We start from the raw sequence: 9,109 nt of genomic DNA on the forward strand, positions 1-9,109 counted from the left end.
TGGAGAGATGAGAGACTATGAAATGGAGAAAAACAAAAGGGGAAGAGGAAGAAAAGAAAGGAATGAATAAATAAAAATTGGAAATGTTAAAGAACTGCAAAGTTTCCAGGGATCCCACCGGTGCAGCTATGTGGTCTGGGGAGGTCACTCTTAGGTGTTTCAGTACAGCCTGGCTAGAAGGTGTAGAGGTATATAGCACTAGGTATTCAGGGAACAGAAAGAGAAGGAAGATATAGAGAGACAAGAAACTGAGTAATTAAGAAAGACAAAAAGGGAAAAAGAAGGAAAAGAAAAGAAATCAAATTAAAAAAAAAAAAAGAACAAGAAAGGCCCCCAAAGAAACAGAAAAACAAAAAAAAAAACCAACGGAAAAAGAAATCCCCTCAGGAATCCCTCTGCTTGTCTGTGCAAGCTGAGGGGGATGTCTCCTTGCCACGCAGTACCACCTGGCTAGAAGGGGGTCCCAACTCAAGAAAAGGAAAAGAAAACAAACAAACAATTCAAAACAAATAAACGAACAAAAGCCCCGGGATCCCACCAGCGTGGCAGCCCAGACCGGGAAGCAGCTCCACACTCGAACGGAGCTCCACAACCCCTCTGGAAGAAGCAAAGATGGCACCTTGAGCCAGGTATTTGAGCGAAAGCAGGGGGAGGTGGTGAGAGGTAAGGAAGAAATTAAAAGAAGCAGAAAAAAAAAAGCAACACTAGCAGCCAACAAATGGCACTCAGAGAGCCAGGTAGTGTGGGATGGTGTTTCTCGGACAAGAGACTGTGTCCATGGGAAGCAGAGAGGGCCGAGTGTGGGTGAAGAAGTGTAGGGAGTGGGAAAGCATATATCACAAATTACTGGAGCTCTGCAGCCCCTCAGGAAGAAGCAAAGATGGCTCATGGAGCCAGGTATTTGAGCGAAAGGAGCGGGAGGCGGTGAGAGGTAAGGAAGAAACCAAAAGAAGCGGAAAGAAAGCAACACCAGCAGCCAACAAATGGCACTCAGAGATGGCCCGTTCTGGTGTGTGGAATCCAAGTAGCTGGTGTTTCCTGGTCAAGAGATTGTTGCCACGGGAAGCAGAGGAGGCTGAGTCGGGGTGAAGAAGGGTGTGGAGTGGGAAAGCGTATATCGCAAATTACCGGCTGTTTTGTCTCCCGTTGGACGCTCCATGAGGCTGCTTTCTCATAACCCCTGTTTGCTGGTCTCTGATAGGTGTCCAAGATGGCAGATCCACGCTGCTTTAGCTGGTAGGGGACCTCTGCATGAGTCTCTTCTCACTCTCCGTTCTCTGTCAGTTTCTCTCTCCATTTGGTGCTTGGCTGAGTTCTTTATCTCTTCATTTGATGTTTTAGGGTTTCAGGATTGTTGTATTCTCTGTTGGGCTTAGTTTTTCGGATCTTTGCTGTGGAGGGACTGCATGGTGCTTCTGCTTAGAGCACCATTTTGCAAGAACCTGGATATAACTCATTTTTTTAAAAAATCACTGAAAATATCAAATAAATCATTTCTGTTTTCAAATTACATTAAATTTGGGATGAACATCAAGATAGACATATATGATGTTGTTGCTCTGTATCTATTCATATTTTCTCTTGATAAACAGTATTCTGGTTTTATTATTGCCACAATAATAATCCCTATCACTAATTTCATCCATGGAACTTTCATAGAATTGACAATACCTCTTGTTTTCAGTGATGTCCCTGTTTGGTATCATAGTCATCCTATCTTACTTCTTGTCTATAGTTATTGATTCTGGAATGGAGTAATACAAGATTAAGTCAATCAACTCATTATTTTCCCCAGGGAAGTAGATCCAGTTGTGTACACAAGACTTACACCTTTCAATCAGGATGAGTGCCTGGAATTTTGCTGAAAATGCTGAGGATCAGACTAGCTACTCTTCCTTGCTGATTATGAACCAAAACCAAACAAAAAACCAAACCCATTGTTGTCGAGTCAATTCCAACTCCTAACAACCCTATAGAACGGATTAGAACTGCCCCGTAGAGCTTCCAAGGAGTAGCTGATGGATTTGAACTGCCAATCTTTTGGTTAGCAGCCACGCTCTTAACCAGTGTGCCACCAGGACTCCAATTATGAACCAGGAAACATGAATTCCTGGGGAATTCTGACTATTATCTTTGCCACCCAAAGGTAACCAATATTATTAGGACAGGCCAAAATTAAAGGGGGGGAAATAGAGTAAAGAGATAGAAATAAACCATGTTTTGGTTGGCATCATGAACTATCGGAACACACATTGTCTGAAGCCTGACTGCAGTCGTACATTTACATGAATGTTTATTTGCCTTTTTTGTTAGGCAGTTGGAATAAGGTAACCTGCTACTTTTGTCTAAAGTAACCAAACTGATCAATGAACCAAAGTTGTTCCTTTTATTTTGGCAAATATTAATTCTATGTAATTAAAGTACAAAGGTAATGATCACCTGTCTGCTTCTAGCCAACAAAGAGAAATGAAAATGTGTAGAAGCCACACCTACTTAGAAGCCAAAGGCACATTGTATATGCTCACATAACATTATTGGGAAATCCAGACACACAACTACATCTTAGTGACAACTCTGGGTCAGGGCAAGGGGAGCATGAATTTCAGCTAATTATTTTTACCACAGAATTATTAGTCTAGACGTGATAGCTGTCGACATACAAATATATGAAATAATTTAGAGGGAAAATGTAGTTTGGAAATTGAAAGAAGCAAAGGACAGAGCCCTGGAAGCACCAACAGTCAGAAAGAGAGGTGAACCAGAGTTTCAAGAGAAAGGGCATGATGAACTGTCAAATGCTTCAGAGAAGTGGAGTAAAATAGGGCTGAAAAGCAGCCTCTGACTGGCAATTAGGAAATCAGTGGAGAGGTACCTGAGTGTAGTGGCTTCATGAGTAAATGGAAGATGGAGAAGTGAAGCAATTGAGGATACTTCTCCCTTGAAACTTGTATTTGACAGAAAAGAGAAATATAAACTGGTAGATAGAGCCAATGTAGGATTCTTTTTCTTTCTCTTTTTTTTTTTTAACACGGAAAAGAATTGAGTGCAGGCAGGGATAAAAATAGAAGATATAATAGAGATGTCGGATTGCCTCAAGAAAATGGGAGACGATCATATTAAAGGCACATATGAGATAAATCAGCCTTGAGCAGGAGTAGGTACCCCACTTCCTCTGACACTGCAGGAAAGGATGGGTGATGCAATCGATTTATACAACTGAATAAATGCATGGAGTTTGTGTTTTATATTATGATGTTTTTTATGAAGTAGATGGTAGAGTCATTTACTGAGACAAGGAAGGGCATCAATGTGGGCCAGAGGAAAGTGAGAACTGGCATATTGAGTATGGGAGTGAAGAAGCCAAGACAAATAGAAAGATTGTTGAACAAGGATGCATGGAATTGAGACTGTCCAATGTGAGCAGTTCAACTTGTCATATCCATAAACAACTCTGGGTTTCAGTGTTTACTTAAGAAAAATAGTAGCAGTGATATCTGTCCTACTGTCTTTATATTGTTATTGAAATTATATATAGTAAGGTATGTGAAAGTAGATCAATTTTAATGTAAAGAATCATAGGAAGAGGGATACTTAATATAAATTAAATATATAATTAGCTTTCAATCAAATTAGACATCTATAAAATAATATTAAATGTTGGATATATTGATCATCAGATAAAAGGGAAATATACTTAGATAAAATAACTAAAAGTTGAAGAGTAAGCCTGTGGAGTTTACAACTAACCTTATCCCAAAAATTTGATCTTTCTCCTTGGTCCCTGAGAGATAATTCTAAACCCTTGGAATTTCCTGAGTAATTGAGGTGCCTTTGGTATTTATAAGCCTCCAGACCAGACCTGATAGGCTATGCTAATGAGGTGACTTAGTTGTGGGGGCTGGTCAGGCCACAAAGACCATCTTATGTTATCAGCTGACTCCAGGGGAGGTGGACTGATTCAGTCTATCATGACTATGTGATGAGGCCCTGATAAAGGCTCTGGACAAGCTTCATAAGCTTCTTAGTTGTCAAAAGTTATCAATACTGAGCACATCGTTTTTTGGTACACAGAAGCTCCACACTGGGACCCTCCTAGACCTCACTTTTCTTTATATTGGTCCTGAGTTGAATCCATTTTGCTGTAATAAAACTGTAATCCTAAGTATAGTGCTTTCCATGAGTTCTGTGAGTCCTTCTAGTGAATTATCAAACCCAAGGGATTAGTGGGAGCCACCATGTCAGAAGTGAGGGATGAGACCAATCTCTGAGCTTATCACTTGTATCCTGAGGGGGTAGTTTTTATTGTTATTGTTTAATTTTTAAATATTGGAGTAGCTGAATGATAAAATAAAATGATTTTTTCAACAATAAAATTGATTAATAAGAGTTTGGAAATTTAATTATGACTAGAATATTACTCCTTAAATGGCATTTCATGCCCAAATTAAAACATTCAATATGGTGTCAGGAAATAATTAGTCACACGCTATTAATTACAGGTAATTAAAATCAAACAATTAGCATAAGCATTTGTCATTGTGTCCATTATGTTATAGGGACAGTTTTATTTCAATCAGCATAGTCAGAGCCTGGAATAATGCCTCTAGAGCAAGCTCAATTGTTTTAAAGAAAGAATGGATGCCATTTAAGTGGTGTCTTTCCACTAGCAAGTCACATATTAAGAGTTGGGAAGGGAAAAAGGTGGGCTTTATTTCTCATGAAATATAATTCTTTGGCTTTCTCATTATTGCTTCCTTCCACCCGAGGAAGAAACTGTATTTCTCAGCTTGTTGTGCTGTTAGTTGGCGCTATGTCGATTTTGACTCATAGAGACCCTATATACAACAGAACGAAACACTTCCTGGTCCTGCACCATCCTCACAATTGTTGCTGTCTGAGCCCATTTTTGCAGGCCATTTTTGAGCCTCTTTTTCGCTGATCTTTCGCTTTACCAAGCATGAAATCCATCTCCAGGGACTGGTCCCTCCTGAGAACATGTCCATAGTATGTGAGACAAAGCCATCCTTCAATCTAAGGAGCATTCTGGCTGTACTTCTTCCAAGACAGAGTGATTTGTTCTTCTGGCAGTACATGGTATATTCAATATTTTCTGCCAACACCATAATTCAAAGGCATTAAATCTTCTTTGGTCTTCCTTATTCATTGTCCAGCTTTCACATGTTTATGAGGCAACTGAAAAATCATGGTTTGGGTCAGGCACATCTTAGTCCTCAAAGTGACATTTTTGCTTTTTAACACCTTAAAGAGATCTTTTGCAGCAGATTTGCCCAATGCAGTATGTCTTTTGATTTCCTGACTGCTGCTTCCATGGACGTTGATTGTGAATCCAAGTAAAACAAAATCCTTGACAACTTCAATCTTTTCTCCATTTATCAGGATGTTGCTTATTGGTCTAGTTGTGAGGATTTTTGTTTTCTTTATGTTGAGGTATAATCCCTACTGAAGGCTGCAGTCTTGGATGATCATCGGTTAAGTGCTTCGAGTCCTCTTTGTTATCAGGAAGCAAGATTGTGTTATCTGCATATCACTGGTTGTTAATAAGTCTTCCTCCAATCCTGATGCTACATTCTTCTTCACATAGTCCAGCTTCTTGGATTATCTGCTCAGCATACAGATTGAATAAGTATGGTGAATCTATACAACCCTGACCAGGAACAGATTATCCAATAAGCAAGGTACACAGGGGTTTAATTGTGTTTACTTACTAAAATGTAATACACAATTTCACCTGTTTTTCACCACATCAAAGATTTCATTTCATTTTTGACAACTTCCAAATTTCCTAGATTCATACTTTGTACATTCCGTATGTGGATTATTAATGGATGTTTGCAACTGTTTCTTCTCATTTTGAGTTGTGTGCCACATTAGCAAATGAAGGTTCTGAAAGTTTTACCCCATCCACATCCTTAAGGTCAACTGTACTTTGAGGAGACAACTCATCCTCAGTCCTGTTTCAAGTGACTTGGAACCTGAGGGGCTCCTTTTCCTGCACTGTATCAGACAGTGTTCTGCTACTATTCATAAGGTTTTCACTGGCCAATTTGTTTTAGAAGTTGAGCCCCCGATTTTGTAGTCTGCAGGTTATAATTTAGGGTGTCTTGTGGCTTGTAAGCTTGCAGCTGGTTTCTGAAGTTTTGGGAGGACTTGGTAGTCTAAAGGTCAGTGTCCTTTGACTTGAAGATCTGACCTAGCTGCAGTAGTTAGGATTACAGAAAGAAGTGCTCCGTGGGCAGCTGGTGTCAGAAGAGAAGTGGCAGAGAAGTGAAAAGTGGGGATTTGATAAATCTTTATAAAACTTGAATTTGTTTCACTGTAATTTGTGATTCTACTTTTGATCCTCTACATATATATAATAGTCCTATAGTTCATAGGGTAGGCTACACATAAGTGCTAGCAATTTAAATCCATCATCCGCTTGCTAAGAATGATAAAAGAATGTTTCGTGAAATTAATTCTCTATTTTGGCAAAGGCTAAAACTGTGCAAATAAGTATAATGCAAACTGAATCCATTTTGTTTATAGTCTTGCTGTCATTTCCTGGTCCTTTTGGGATGCCATATGGGCTAGTTTATTGCTTGGATGAAGTTTACAAATAAGAATGAATAAATAATTCGGGGGGGTTTCTGCTGAGTTAAATTAACTTGGACATAATATCAAGTAAACAGCAAACATTACTTCACATAGAAAATAAGGATTTATTATGACTGAGGGAACAGATTTCCAAAATATATTCTACTGGATAAGCAAAAACTCTTGCATCCACTGTAATCTAGTCATATCTGCCAAGTATTTGAGAAGTCATTTTTTCTACTAAAATAAATAAATAAAAAATACACGTACGCCTTACTTATCAATTATCTCATTATACAACTTTCACATTTACAACAATGGTAAAAAATCTACTATCCGACTATTTTGAGCATTACTGAAGAGCCAAGTGAGAGAGAGAGGAGATGAGGAGGGCAAGGTTTGTGAGAAAAAGCAAGGCCCCATCGGCCGCCTACATTTGGCATTTCCTATTACCCCAGTTGGGCTGGTGGAGCCAGACCTGCCTTTGGCAATGGCGGGCTGGGCGGCACAGAGGAGGTGGGGTGGCAGAGCTGTGAGGAGGTGGTGGGATCTGGGGCTACAAAAGTCATGCGTTGGGCTTGGAAGTTTCTTCTTCCAAAGAGGCCTCTCTGCCACCTCCACAGCCTCTGCCTGGCCAGGTATCACCTGCCCACAGGCCTGGGAGCCACCCCTCACCGAGGCCCATCTCTGGGGCTGTCAGAGAGGGAAGGTGGAGAGGGGAGGTGGAGGTCCATGTGGAGGCCTGGAGTTTGGCCAAGTGATGGTGGGTCTCTGCTGCTCTGGAGGCAGTAGGCAAACCCTGACCACAACCAGCACCACTACCACTCCCCAACACCCATGGGCTCCTGAGGTGGTGGGGAAGATGTGGTGAAGAAGGGACACCGGGGAGAAGTGGGGCCAAGATGGCAGAGTAGTCAGTCACTTCCTTTGTCCCTCTTACAACAAAGACCTGAGAAAACAAGTGAATTGATTGTATATGATTATCTGGGAGCCCTGAACATCAAATGCAAGGTTGAGGAATAGGACTGAGTGGTGGGGGGAGAGAGAGATGATTCAGAAGCAGCAAGGAGTTGCCAGACCTGACCCAGCAGGAGCCACAGCCCTTCAGCCCAGATCAGCTCAGGGTGTGCAGAGACCCACCCAGAACCAGTGAAAAGCAGCACTCAAGTGGCTGAAGATAAGTACTTGCGTTTGGCATGGGGATTAAAAAAAAAAAAAACCCATTTGGGAAAAATGTCTCTTCCATTTACCTCCCCACTCCCTGCTCTGCACCAGGTCCCGACCGGCTTCAGCAATTGATAGCTCACCTGGGCCAGAAGTAGATCCGTTAAGGTGCCCTGAGCCATTCTCCCAGCCTTGGAGAGAGAACAAATTAATGAACAGGGAAAAAATAAGCTACTGGCTCCCCTAAGCTAGGACCTCAGGGATAAGGGGTCCACAGACTTCGAATGCCTTTAACCCCTGCATAGACTTCTTTGGGCCCATTTCAACAGTGTAAGCCCTCACTACCACAGTACAACAGGGTATATACCTGAAGTCTTACTTCAACTGTTTCCACTGTGAATTGGCAGGTTTGTGATATTTGAAACTGCTCTGCCCATTAAGCAGGCTCCTTACCTGTCCACGTAGGGGGCTTGAGGACTACTGGCTCCACCCATGTCACCTAGCCACCTGCGACAGGGGTCCAAGAATAAGTGGTGTCCGAACAGCACATGGTGCTCATAGTCTGGCTGCAAAACTCACCTACCTACTCACCCTAGGGAACAGGGACACGTTTTCCTTTCAGACACTCAGGGGCAGCTGTCAGCCTCCTTCATTGATCAGCATGTGACCCCCTACTGCAGCCAGATACCTGTGCCTACACCAATCCCCCATGCCACTCTAAAACTGTAGGTGAGAGCCTGCACCACACACTTGGTGACCATCTGCCTGGACACCTGAGGTGAATCCATACAAGAAAATTTAATGAAACTCCTGGGCTCACACACTTAGTAACAGATCTAACCACATGGTGATAGAACTTTAGAGCTTCAAAGGTGCCAATAATTAAACTAACGCACATGAGCAGCCTATTTGGGTATATCAAAACAAAGCAAAACAAGAAGCTAGGACACACTAAGCAAATATAAAATAAAAAAATTACAATAACATGTTGGTGGCTCAGAGACAACAGTCAATATCAAATCACATAAAGAGATAGACCATGATGGCTTCAGCAAGCTCCCAAAATAAAGAATTAATAAATTTTCCGGAGGAAGAGAATTTCTTGGAATTACCAGAAGCAGAATACAAAAGATTAATATACAGAATTCTTCAAGAAATAAGGAAAGAAATTCTACAAAACACAGAGATATTCAAAGAACATACACACAAAGCAGTAGCGGAACTTAAAAAGGTTATTCAAGAGCATAAAGACCAATTTAATAGGCTGCAAGAATCCATAGAGAGACAGCAATCAGAAATCCAGAAGATTAACAATAAAATTTCAGAATTAGACAACTCAATAGAAAGTCAT

This window comes from Trichechus manatus, unplaced genomic scaffold (genome assembly GCF_000243295.1).
Source record: "Trichechus manatus latirostris isolate Lorelei unplaced genomic scaffold, TriManLat1.0 scaffold00065, whole genome shotgun sequence".
Lineage (NCBI taxonomy): Eukaryota > Metazoa > Chordata > Mammalia > Sirenia > Trichechidae > Trichechus > Trichechus manatus.